This window comes from Eubalaena glacialis, chromosome 7, assembly GCF_028564815.1.
Source record: "Eubalaena glacialis isolate mEubGla1 chromosome 7, mEubGla1.1.hap2.+ XY, whole genome shotgun sequence".
Lineage (NCBI taxonomy): Eukaryota > Metazoa > Chordata > Mammalia > Artiodactyla > Balaenidae > Eubalaena > Eubalaena glacialis.
In genome coordinates, this window is record NC_083722.1 from 60,928,004 (window position 1) to 60,942,088 (window position 14,085).

At 42.0% G+C, this 14,085-nt stretch overlaps 1 protein-coding gene across 1 annotated transcript in view; it reads right to left on the reverse strand.

Moving 5' to 3' along the window:
* Positions 1 to 14,085, reverse strand: part of SUSD5 (sushi domain containing 5) — a 52,768-nt gene that overhangs the window by 20,155 nt on the left and 18,528 nt on the right. The gene's annotated exons all lie outside the window — the stretch shown is intronic.

The following is a 14,085-nucleotide window of genomic DNA, read 5'->3' on the forward strand; positions in this document are numbered from 1 at the left end:
ATAATATAAAATATTGGATTAATCCAAAAGGAACGGAACAACAGAAGAAGAAAAACAAAAAGCAACCCCCTCTCCCCCATGGGTGTTGCCTGTACCTTAAACTGAGATCTCCTTCACCCTGGCATCCCCAGGACCTGGCAGAATGCCTGGCACAGATGAAGCACTCAAAAAATACTTGTTGAATGAATAAATGTGCTACAAAGTGCTACAACTTTGTGTTTTTATTTATTTTTTTAAAAAAGATTTAGTTATTTATTTATTTATTTAGTTGCATTGGGTCTTCGTTGCGGCGCTCAGGTTTCTCGCTAGTTGTGGCGTGTGGGCTCCAGAGCGTGTGGGCTCAGTAGTTGCGGCACGCAGGCTCTCTAGCTGTGGCCCACAGGCTTAGTTGCCCTGCGGCATGTGGGATCTTAGTTCCCCGACCAGGGATCGAACCCACGTCCCCTGCATTGGAAGATGGATTCTTTTTTTTTTTTTTTTTTTTTTTTAAACATCTTTATTGAAGTATAATTGCTTTACAATGGTGTGCTAGCTTCTGCTTTACAACAAAGTGAATCAGTTACACATATACATATGTTGCCATATCTCTTCCCTCTTGCATCTCCCTCCCTCCCACCCTCCCTATCCCACCCCTCTAGGTGGTCACAAAGCACCGAGCTGATCTCCCTGTGCTATGCGGCTGCTTCCCACTAGTTATCTATTTTACATTTGGTAGTGTATATATGTCCATGACACTCTCTCACCCTGTCACACCTCACCCCTCCCCCTCCCCATAACCTCAAGTCCATTCTCTAGTAGGTCTGTGTCTTTATTCCCATCTTGCCACTAGGTTCTTCATGACCTCTTTTTTTTTTTTTTCCCTTAGATTCCATATATATGTGTTAGCATACTGTATTTGTTTTTCTCTTTCTGACTTACTTCACTCTGTATGACAGACTCTAACTCCATCCACCTCATTACAAACACCTCCATTTCATTTCTTTTTATGGCTGAGTAATATTCCATTGTATATATGTGCCACATCTTCTTTATCCATTCATCCGATGATGGACACCTAGGTTGCTTCCATGTCCTGGCTATTGTAAACAGAGCTGCAATGAATATTTTGGTACATGACTCTTTCTGAATTATGGTTTTCTCAGGGTATATGCCCAGTAGTGGGATTGCTGGGTCATATGGTAGTTCTATTTTTAGTTTTTTAAGGAACCTCCATACTGTTCTCCATAGTGGCTGTATCAATTTACATTCCCACCAACAGTGCAAGAGTGTTCCCTTTTCTCCACACCCTCTCCAGCATTTATTGTTTCTAGATTTTTTGATGATGGCCATTCTGACCGGTGTGAGATGATACCTCATTGTAGTTTTGATTTGCATTTCTCTAATGATTAATGATGTTGAGCATTCTTTCATGTGTCTGTTGGCAATCTGTATCTCTTCTTTGGAGAAATGTCTATTTAGGTCTTCTGCCCATTTTTGGATTGGGTTGTTTGTTTTTTTGTTATTGAGCTGCATGAGCTGCTTGTAAATCTTGGAGATTAATCCTTTGTCCGTTGCTTCATTTGCAAATATTTTCTCCCATTCTGAGGGTTGTCTTTTGGTCTTGTTTATGGTTTCCTTTGCTGTGCAAAAGCTTTTAAGTTTCATTAGGTCCCATTTGTTTATTTGTGTTTTTATTTCCATTTCTCTAGGACCTGGGTCAAAAAGGATCTTGCTGTGACTTATGTCATACAGTGTTCTGCCTATGTTTTCCTCTAAGAGTTTGATAGTGTCTGGCCTTACACTTAGGTCTTTAATCCATTTTGAGTTTATTTTTGTGTATGGTGTTAGGGAGTGTTCTAATTTCATACTTTTACATGTATCTGTCCAATTTTCCCAGCACCACTTATTGAAGAGGCTGTCTTTTCTCCACTGTATATGCTTGCCTCCTTTATCAAAGATAAGGTGACCATATGTGCGTGGGCTTATCTCTGGGCTTTCTATCCTGTTCCATTGATCTATATTTCTGTTTTTGTGCCAGTACCAAACTGTCTTGATTACTGTAGCTTTGTAATATAGTCTGAAGTCAGGGAGCCTGATTCCTCCAGCTCCATTGTTCGTTCTCAAGATTGCTTTGGCTATTCGGGGTCTTTTGTGTTTCCATACAAATTGTGAAATTTTTTGTTCTAGTTCTGTGAAAAATGCCAGTGGTAGTTTGATAGGGATTGCATTGAATCTGTAGATTGCTTTGGGTAGCAGAGTCATTTTCACAATGTTTATTCTTCCAATCCAAGAACATGGTATATCTCTCCATCTATTTGTATCATCTTTAATTTCTTTCATCAGTGTCCTATAATTTTCTGCATACAGGTCTTTTGTCTCCTTAGGTAGGTTTATTCCTAGGTATTTTATTCTTTTTGTTGCAATGGTAAACGGGAGTGTTTTCTTAATTTCACTTTCAGATTTTTCATCATTAGTATACAGGAATGCAAGAGATTTCTGTGCATTAATTTTGTATCCTGCTACTTTACCAAATTCATTGATTAGCTCTAGTAGTTTTCTGGTAGCATCTTTTGGATTCTCTATGTATAGTATCATGTCATCTGCAAACAGTGACAGCTTTACTTCTTCTTTTCCGATTTGGATTCCTTTTATTTCTTTTTCGTCTCTGATTGCTGTGGCTAACACTTCCAAAACTATGTTGAATAATAGTGGTGAGAGTGGGCAACCTTGTCTTGTTCCTGATCTTAGTGGAAATGGTTTCAGTTTTTCACCATTGAGGACAATGTTGGCTGTGGGTTTGTCATATACGGCCTTTATTATGTTGAGGAAAGTTTCCTCTATACCTACTTTCTGCAGGACTTTTATCATAAATGGGTGTTGAATTTTGTCGAAAGCTTTCTCTGCATCTATTGAGATGATCATATGGTTTTTCTCCTTCAATTTGTTAATATGATGTATCACGTTGATTGATTTGCGTATATTGAAGAATCCTTGCATTCCTGGAATAAACCCCACTTGATCATGGTGTATGATCCTTTTAATGTGCTGTTGGATTCTGTTTGCTAGTATTTTGTTGAGGATTTTTGCATCTATGTTCATCAGTGATATTGGCCTGTAGTTTTCTTTCTTTGTGACATCTTTGCCTGCTTTTGGTATCAGGGTGATGGTGGCCTCGTAGAATGAGTTGGGGAGTGTTCCTCCCTCTGCAATATTTTGGAAGAGTTTGAGAAGGATAGGTGTTAGCTCTTCTCTAAATGTTTGATAGAATTCGCCTGTGAAGCCATCTGGTCCTGGGCTTTTGTGTGTTGGAAGATTTTTAATCACAGTTTCAATTTCAGTGCTTGTGATTGGTCTGTTCATATTTTCTATTTCTTCCTGGTTCAGTCTCGGCAGGTTGTGCATTTCTAAGAATCTGTCCATTTCTTCCAGGTTGTCCATTTTATTAGCATAGAGTTGCTTGTAGTAATCTCTTATGATCGTTTGTATTTCTGCAGTGTCAGTGGTTACTTCTCCTTTTTCATTTCTAATTCTATTAATTTGAGTCTTCTCCTTTTTTCTCTTGATGAGTCTGGCTAATGGTTTATCAATTTTGTTTATCTTCTCAAAGAACCAGCTTTTAGTTTCATTGATTTTTGCTATTGTTTCCTTCATTTCTTTTTCATTTATTTCTGATCTGATCTTTATGATTTCTTTCCTTCTGCTAGCTTTGGGGTTTTTTTGTTCTTCTTTCTCTAATTGCTTTAGGTGCAAGGTGAGGTTGTTTATTCGAGATGTTTCCTGTTTCTTGATGTAGGCTTGTATTGCTATAAACTTCCCTCTTAGAACTGCTTTTGCTGCATCCCATAGGTTTTGGATCGTCGTGTCTCCATTGTCATTTGTTTCTAGGTATTTTTTGATTTCCCCTTTGATTTCTTCAGTGATCACTTCGTTATTAAGTAGTGTATTGTGTAGCCTCCATGTGTTTGTATTTTTTACAGATCTTTTCCTGTAATTGATATCTAGTCTCATAGCGTTGTGGTCGGAAAAGATACTTGATACGATTTCAATTTTTTTAAATTTACCAAGGCTTGATTTGTGACCCAAGATATGATCTATCCTGGAGAATGTTCCATGAGCACTTGAGAAAAATGTGTATTCTGTTGTTTTTGGGTGGAATGTCCTATAAATATCAATTAAGTCCATCTTGTTTAATGTATCATTTAAAGCTTGTGTTTCCTTATTGATTTTCATTTTGGATGATCTGTCCATTGGTGAAAGTGGGGTGTTAAAGTCCCCTACTATGATTGTGTTACTGTCGATTTCCCCTTTTATGGCTGTTAGTATTTGCCTTATGTATTGAGGTGCTCCTATGTTGGGTGCATAAATATTTACAATTGTTATACCTTCCTCTTGGATCGATCCCTTGATCATTATATAGTGTCCGTCTTTGTCTCTTGTAATTGTCTTTATTTTAAAGTCTATTTTGTCTGATATGAGAATTGCTACTCCAGCTTTCTTTTGATTTCCATTTGCATGGAATATCTTTTTCCATCCCCTCACTTTCAGTCTGTATGTGTCTCTAGGTCTGAAGTGGGTCTCTTGTAGACAGCATATATATGGGTCTTGTTTTTGTATCCATTCAGCCAGTCTGTGTCTTTTGGTGGGAGCATTTAATCCATTTACATTTAAGGTAATTATCAATATGTATGTTCCTATTCCCATTTTCTTAAATGTTTTGGGTTTGTTATTGTAGGTGTTTTCCTTCTCTTGTGTTTCTTGCCTAGAGAAGTTCCTTTAGCATTTGTTGTAAAGCTGGTTTGGTGGTGCTGAACTCTCTCAGCTTTTGCTTGTCTGTAAAGGTTTTAATTTCTCCATCAAATCTGAATGAGATCCTTGCTGGGTAGAGTAATCTTGGTTGTAGGTTTTTCTCCTTCATCACTTTAAGTATATTCTGCCACTCCCTTCTGGCTTGCAGCGTTTCTGCTGAAAGATCAGCTGTTAACCTTATGGGGATGCCCTTGTGTGTTATCTGTTGTTTTTCCCTTGCTGCTTTTAATATGTTTTCTTTATATTTAATTTTTGATAGTTTGATTAATATGTGTCTTGGTGTGTTTCTCCTTGGATTTATCCTGTATGGGACTCTCTGTGCTTCCAGGACTTGATTAACTATTTCCTTTCCCATATTAGGGAAGTTTTCAACTATAATCTCTTCAAATATTTTCTCAGTCCCTTTCTTTTTCTCTTCTTCTTCTGGGACCCCTATAATTCGAATGTTGGTGCGTTTAATGTTGTCCCAGAGGTCTCTTCTGCCTCAGTTATTCTGCTATTGATCCCATCTAGAGTATTTTTAATTTCATTTATTGTGCTTGTCATCGTTTCTTGGTTCCTCTTTAGTTCTTCTACGTCCTTGTTAAATGTTTCTTGCATTTTGTCTATTCTATTTCCAAGACTTTGGATCATCCTTACTATCATTATTCTGAATTCTTTTTCAGGTAGACTACCTATTTCCTCTTCATTTGTTAGGTCTGGTGTGTTTTGACCCTGCTCCTTCATCTGCTGTGTGTTTTTCTGTCTTCTCATTTTGCTTATCTTACTGTGTTTGGGGTCTCCTTTTCACAGGCTGCAGGTTCGTAGTTCCCGTTGTTTTTGGTATCTGTCCCCAGTGGCTAAGGTTGGTTCAGTGGGTTGTGTAGGTTTCCTGGTGGAGGGAACTAGTGCCTGTGTTCTGGTGGATGAGGCTGGATGTTGTCTTTCTGGTGGGTTCGTCCACGTCTGGTGGTGTGTTTTGGGGTGTCTGTGGCCTTATTATGATTTTAGGCAGCCTCTCTGTTAATGGATGGGGCTGTGTTCCTCTCTTGCTAGTTGTTTGGCATAGGGTGTCCAGCACTGTAGCTTGCTGGTCGTTGAGTGAAGCTGGGTCTTGATGTTGAGATGGAGATCTGTGAGAGATTTTCGCCGTTTGGTATTACGTGGAGCTGGGAGGTCTCTTGTGGACCAGTGTCCTGAAGTTGGCTCTCCCACCTCAGAGGCACAGCCCTGATGCCTGGCTGGGGCACCAAGAGCCTTTCATCCACACGGCTCAGAATAAAAGGGAGAAAAAATGGAAAGAAAGAAAAAAAGAGGATAAAATAAAATAAAATAAAGCAATTATAATAAAAAATAAGAAAAAAAATTATTAAGAGTAAATTTATTAAGAAAAAAAATTTTTTTTAATTTTTAAAAATAGATTTATTAATTTTTTATACTAAAAATAAGAAAAAATTATTTAGAAAAAATTTATTAAGAAAAAAAATTTTTTAATTTTTTAAAATAAAAAATATGAAAAAACTTATTAAAAAATTTTTTAAAAATAGAAAATAAGGAAAAAATTATTAAGAAAACATTTATTAGGAAAAAAAAAATTTTTTTAAGCCAAAAAAACAAAACAAAACAAAACAAAACAAAAAAAAACAAAAAAAAAACGGACGGACCTAACCCTAGGACTAACGGTGAGAGCAAAGCTATACAGACAAAATCTCACCCAGAAGCATACACATCTACACTCACAAAAAAAAGGAAAAGGGGAAAAGTTAATATATCCTGCTCCCAAAGTCCATCTCCTAAATTTGGGATGATTCGTTGTCTATTCAGGTATTCAACAGATGCAGGCACATCAAGTTGTTTGTGGAGCTTTAATCCGCTGCTTCTGAGGCTGCTGGGAGAGATTTCCCTTTCTCTTCTTTGTTCGTACATCTCCCGGGGTTCAGCTTTGGATTTGGACCCGCCTCTGCATGTAGGTCCCCTGAGGGCGTCTGTTCCCCGCCCAGACAGAACGGGGTTAAAGGAGCAGCTGATTCGGGGGCTCCGGCTCAGTCAGGCCGGGGGGAGGGAGCGGTACGGAGGAGGCGGGGCGAGCCTGCGGCGGCAGAAGCCGGCGTGACGTTGCAGCAGCCTGAGGCGCGCCGTGCGCTCTCCCGGGGAAGCTGTCCCCGGATCACGGGAGCCTGGCCGTGGCGGGCCGCACAGGCTCCCGGGAGGGGCGGCGTGGAGAGTGACCTGTGCTCGCACACGGGCCCCTTGGTGGCGGCAGCAGCAGCCCTAGCGTCCCACGCCCGTCTCTGGGGTCCGCGCTGATAGCCGCGGCTCGCGCCCGTCTCTGGAGTTCGTTTAAGCGGCGCTCTGAATCCCCTCTCCTTGCGCGCCGCGAAACAAAGAGGCAAGAAAAAGTCTCCTGCCTCTTCGGCAGCTGCAGACTTTTTCTCGTGCACCCTCCCGGCTAGTTGTGGTGCGCTAGACCCTTCAGGCTGTGTTCACGCAGCCAACCCCAGTCCTCTCCCTGGGATCCGACCGAAGCCCGCGCCTCAGCCCCCAGCCCCCGCCCGCCCCGGCGGGTGAGCAGACAAGCCTCTCGGGCTGGTGAGTGCTGCTCGGCGCCGAGCCTCTGTGCGGGAATCTCTCCGCTTTTCCCTCTGCGTCCCTGTTGCTGTGGGATCCGCGCTGATAGCCGCGGCTCGCGCCCGTCTCTGGAGCTCGTTTAGGCGGCGCTCTGAATCCCCTCTCCTTGCGCGCCGCGAAACAAAGAGGCAAGAAAAATTCTCTTGCCTCTTTGGCAGCTGCAGTCTTTTTCCCGGACTCCCTCCCGGCTAGCACCGAAGCCCGAGCCCCGGCTCCCAGGCCCCGCCCGCCCCGGCGGCTGAGCAGACAAGCCTCTCGGGCTGGTGAGTGCTGGTCGGCACCGCTCCTCTGTGCGGGAATCTCCGCTTTGCCCTCCGCACCACTGTGGCTGCGCTCTCCTCCGTGGCTCCGAAGCTTCCCCCCTCTGCTACCCGCAGTCTCTGCCCACGAAGGGGCTTCCTAGTGTGTGGAAACCTTTCCTCCTTCACAGCTCCCTCCCACTGGTGCAGGTCCCGTCCCTATTCTTTTGTCTCTGTTATTTCTTTTTTCTTTTGCCCTACCCAAGTACGTGGGGATTTTCTTGCCTTTTGGGAGGTCTGACGTCTTCTGCCAGCGTTCAGTGGGTGTTCTGTAGGAGCAGTTCCACGTGTAGATGTATTTCTCATGTATCTGTGGGGAGGAAGGTGATCTCCGCGTCTTACTCTTCCGCCATCTTGCCCCTCCCCCGGAAGATGGATTCTTAACCACTGGACCACCAGGGAAGTCCCGCAACTTTGTATTTTCAAATTACCAGGCAATATTATCCTCTAATGTCTCCTTGAAAGGCGGACCCAGAGACAGTGCCCAGCAGCAAGTGGTACTCTTTGTCAAATGCTGAAATATTACAGACTGTAGAGTAGGGGATGCCTCTCCCCTCCCCCAACCTCGACCCTGATGGTAACACTGTTACCTGTTTGGTATTTACAAATACATACTGATAGAGATGCACATATGTATACTACATATGTAGCTGTCTCTGTGTGTGTGTGTGTGTGTGTGTATTTATTATTTTTTATTGGAGTAGAGTTGCTTTACAATGATGTGTTAGTTTCTTGCTGTACAGAAAAGTGAATTGGTCATATGTATACATATATCCACTCTTTTTTAGATTTCTTTCCCATTTAGGTCACCACAAAGCATTCAGTAGAGTTCCCTGTGCTTATAGTAGGTTCTCATTAGTTATCTATTTTATACATAGTAGTGTATATATGTCAATCCCAATCTCCCAATTTATCCCACCCTCTTCTTCCCCCCTTGGTAACCGTAAGTTTGTTCTCTACATCTGTGACTTTGTTTTTGCTTTGCACATAAGTTCGTCTCTACCATTTCTCTAGATTCCACATATAAGCGATAATACATGATATTGTGTGTGTGTGTTAACATAAACAGGATTACATCATATTTATTACTGAGTACCTGCTTTTTAAAAAACTAATAAACTAATTTTTGGAGCAGGTTTAGGTTCACAGCAAAATTGAGTGGAAGGTACAGAGATTTCCCATGTTCCCGTCTCTACCCAGGCACAGCCTTCTCACTATCCTGTACCACAGTGGTACATTTGTTACAATCCATGAGCCTACATTGACATGTCATTATCTCTCAAAGGCTACAGTTTACATTTGGGTTCACTTTTCATGTTCTACAGTCTATGGGTTTTGATTGTATAAACCAGTCTATGGGTTTTGAATATATAATTACATATATCCACCATTATAGTATCATACAAAATAGTTTCACTGCCCTAAAAATCCTCTGTGCTACACTTATTCATTCCTCCTAACTCCTGGAAACCATCAGTCCTTTTACTGTCTCCATAGTTTTGCTTTTTCTAGAATGTCATATAGTTGGAATCATACAGTACGTAGCCTTCTCAGACTGGCTTCTTTCACTTAGTAATAAGCATTTGTTTCCTCCATGTGTTTTCAAGGCTTGATAGCTCATTTCTTTTTAGCACTGAATAATATTCTATTGTCTGGAAGTGCTACAGTTTATTTATCCATTCACCTACTGAAAGACATCATGGTTGTTTCCATGTTTTGGCAATTAGGAAAATAAGCTGCTAATAAACATTCATGTACAGGTTTTTGTGTGAACTTAAGTTTTCAGCTAATTTGGGTAAATATCAAGAACTGTGATTGCTGGATCGCATGGTAAAAGTATGTTTAGTTTGGTAAGAAACTGCCAAACTGTCTTCCGAAGTGGCTGTACCATTTTGCATTCCCACCAGCAATGAAGGAGAGTCCCTGTTGCTCCACATCCTTGTCAGCATTTGGTGTCATCAGTGTTCTGGATTTTGGCCATTCTGCTAGATGTGTAGTGGTAAATCATTATTTTTTGTTTTTTGTTTTAAATTAATTAATTTATTTGGCTGTGTTGGGTCTTCGTTGCCGCACGTGGGTTTTCTGAGTTGCGGCGAGCAGAAGTTACTCTTCGTTGCGGTGCACGGGCTTCTCATTACGGTGGTTTCTCTTGTTGTGGAGCACAGGCTCTAGGCGTGCGGGCTTCAGTAGTTGTGGCTTGCGGGCTCTAGAGCATAGGATCAGTAGCTGTGGCACACGGGCTTAGTTGTTCTGCAGCATGTGGGATCTTCCCGGACCAGGGCTCGAACCCGTGTCCCTGGCAATGGCAGGCAGATTCTTAACCACTGCACCACCAGGGAAGTCCCTCATTGTTGTTTTAATTTGCATTTCCCGGACGACATATGATGTGGAGCATTTTTTCATATGCTTACTTGCCATCTGTGTATCTTCTTTGGTGAGTTATCTGTTCAGGTCTTTTGCCTATTTTTAAATTGAGCTGTTCATTTTCTTAATGTTGAATTTCAAGAGTTCTTTGTATATTTTGAATAATAGTCCTTTAGTAGATATGTCTTTTGCAGATATTTTCGCCAGTCCGGGGCTTGCCTTTTCATTCTCTTGACACTGTCTTTTGCAGAGCAGAAGTTTTCAATCTTAAGTAAGTCCAGCTTAACAATTACTTCTTTCATGTATTGTGCCTTTGGTGTTGTATCAAGAAAGTCATCACCATAAACAAGGTCATCTAGGTTTTCACCTATATTATCTTCTAGGAGTTTTGTAGTTTTGCATTTTACATTTAGGTCTGTGATCCATTTTGAGTTAAATTTTGTGAGGGGTGTAAGGGCTGTGTCTAGATTCTTTTCTTTTGCATGTGGATGTTCAGTTGTCCCAGCACCTATATTAAAAAGACTATTTTTGCTCCATTGTATTGCTTTTGCTCCCTTATCAAAGATCAGTTAACTATATTTATGTGGGTCTATTTCTGGGCTCTCTACTCGATTCCATTGATATTTGTCTGTTCTTTCACCAGTACCACACTGTATTGATTTCTGCATCTTTATGTCTTTTAAAATTTAATTTAAAAAAGATTTTATTTTATATTGGAGCATAGTTGATTAACAATGTTGTGTTAGTTTCAGGTGTACAGCAAAGTGATTCAGTTATACATGCACATGTATCTATTCCTTTTCAGATTCTTTTCCCATTTAGGTTATTACAGATTATTGAGCAGAGTTCCCTGTGCTACACAGTAGGTCCTTGTTGGTTATCTATTTTAAATATGTGTACCTGTCGATCCCAAACTCCCAATCTATCCCTCCCTCTAGGTAAGTCTTGAAGTTGAGTCATGTCAGTCCTCCAACTTTATTCTTCTTCAATTATGAGTTAGCTATTCTGGGTCTTTGTCTCTCCATATAAACTATAGAATTAGTTTGTTCATATCCACAAAATAACTTGCTGGAATTATGACTGAGATTGCATTGAATCTATAGATCAAGTTGGGAATAACTGCAGTGGGATTATCTGGGCTGCTCTCTGCAGCCTCCTCAGACCTGCCCAGCAGCCACTCGAGCCCCCAGGGATGTTCCAAACCCAACTCATTCTCTGAAGCACTAGGACAAGGGCTCACCCAGAGCTAGTCTCCCCAGAACCACTGGGATCTCAGATTTGTAGCCCGTGCTCCAGCTGTTTTCTCTGCAATGTCCTCTTCTCCTTTCCCTAACCATTATCCCCACAGAACAAAATCCTTCCAAATTCCACCTCAGCTGCCACTGCCTCAGGAAGTCTCCCTAATTACGTTCCTCCTTTGTGCCATGGAAACTCATTCATCTCTTGCTTGTCCTTATACACTGTCAACTCCTTGAGGGTGGAGAGGAGTCCTCTCTATCTATCTATCTATCTGTCTGTCTGTCTGTCTGTCTATCTATCTATCTATCTGAAGCACCCACAAGTCTTGAGCCCTGCTTTGCGTTACCCTGGACAAATAAATGAAAAATTGGCCAGTGCCAGGTCAATGGTAAAGAGTGCAGACTCTGCCACACTCCCTCGGGAGACCCTGAACTGGATAAGTTCTATCAGCTGCTCAAAGCATTGCAGTTCATTGGTTCCAGTCTCCCATCATTGCTGGAATTTCCCCAAAGCCGATCTTGAGGCACAGCGCCTCCTCAAGCAGACCTGGGAGGTGGCTACTCTCAAAAATTCCTGCTCACCTGAGAGGTGAGCATTTAGCTCTCTTTTAATTTTTGGCCACACTGCAGCTTGGGGCATCTTAGTTCCCTGCAGTGGAAGTGTGGAGTCTTAACCACTGGACCACCAGGGAACTCCCTCAGCTCTCTTCTTGAAGACATAAAGGAAGGGAATCATTCTATTTCTATTTTTAAGGGAGATACAGGTAGGAGTAATGTATGCAGGGGAAGTGAAATACAGTGCTAAGAAGGTGAGGTGGGCTGGTGGGGAAAGCAGCCAGGCCATCCCTGGCTTAGAGGGGGAGAAACAGAAGCACACCCTTAGTGAGCCTTGGGTGCTGCAGGGAGAAGGTGAGAGGAGACCTGAAGCCTCCAGACCCCACGCTGTTGACTCCACAGACAAGCTGCCAAGAGAAGCAGAGCCAGAGAACCCAAGTGCAGGCAGCTCATTTCATCAGCATCCAGTTGGTTAAAAATAACTTCACTTATTAAAGTGAGGTCACCACAGGGCTGGAAATTCACTGTCAGTGAAACAAAAATACTGAAAGGAAACAGAGAAACGTCTACATTCATGGTGAACTTTATCCAAAAAAGAAACACAGGAGGAAGCTGCCTGAACATTCCACAGGCTGTTTTCCTTCTGGGCTCTTTATGAGGCATATGTCTGCCATTTTTGGAGTTAGCACCCTTCATTCTCCCTGTCTTGCCGAAGAGAAGCAGCAGCCCAGGGCTAGGTGCAATGAATCATCATCAGGAAAAAGGCAACCTTTAGAGGTGATACTGCACCAGGGTGTCTGCTGAACCAGACCTCACGTGCACTCCCCAGGAGCCTCTTCTCGGCTTCTTACCTTCCTTTGGCACACATATTTCCCTTGGTGAAGTATAGTTGATTTACAGTGTTATGTTAGTTTCTGGTGTACAGCAAAGTGATTCATGTATACACACACACACACACACACACATATATATATACAGTAGGACCTTGTTGTTTATCTACTTTATATGTAGTAGGTTTTTAAAAAATATTTATTTATTTGGCTGTGTTGGGCCTTAGTTGCGGCATGCAGGATTTTTCGTTGTGGCGCGTGGGCTTCTCTCTAGTCGTGGCATGCGGGCTCCAGAGCACGCGGGCTCAGTAGGTGCAGCGCGCGGGCTTAGTTGCCCCGCAGCATGTAGGGGTCTTAGTTCCCCGACCAGGGATCGAACCTGCGTCCCCTGCATTGGAAGGTGGATTCTTAATCATTGGACCACCAGGGAAATCCCTATATGTAGTAGTTTTTATCTGCTATTTTATATATGGTAGTTTGTATGTGCTAATAATCGCTAATTTACCCCTCCCCCACCCCCTTCCCGTTTGGTAACCATAAGTTTGTTTCCTACGTCTGTGAGTGTGTTTTTATTTTGTAAATTAGTTCATTTATATCATATTTTAGATTCCACATATAAGTGATATCATAAGGTATTTGTCTTTCTCTGTCTGACTTACTTCACTTACTGTGATAACCCCTTGTTGACTGCCTACAAGGCTCCCCTGAGGAAAAGTGAAGAGCCATCTGGGAGCCGTTTACATGCTCTTTCTAAAGGAGGAAAGGCAGAGGAACAGGGGCCGAGCTCTCTCTGAGGGATCATGGGGAATCCATCCTGCTTTTCTGGAAAGTCCAAGAGAGAGCAGCCCTCTGACCCTAATCCCACCTCAGCATGCATTCCTGAGCCCCTTCATCACCCATCTGAAGCCTCCTCACAAGTCAGGCCCTGTTGGACCAAGACTCCAGTTTTCCCCACCCAAGCCTCTCCCTGTTGACCTGGAGGGGAGGGGAGGCGGGCAAGCTAGGCTCAGGCAAACTGCCCAGGATGTGGGGATCTTGAGCACTTTGACTCAAAGACACCCATACAGGGCTCACTTGCTAAAATGGCATCAATCCTTACATAAGCTGATAGGCATCATGAATTTGCTTCATTTTTTTGTTTTTGTTTTGTTTTGTTTTGTTTTGTGCTTTCCTGTTGTTATTGTTGTTTTGGGAGGAGTATGTAGACCATTTGGGGGGAAATTTTCATTTGCATATAATTTCAAAGTTACAGAAAAATTTTAAAAATAAGGAACTCCCATAAACCCTTTATCCAGATTTACTAATGTGTTTTCATTTTGCCCCATTTGCGTTATCATTTTCTCTCTCTAGATATATATATATATATCTAGAGAGAGAGAGATGGAAAATATATATCATACATAAACA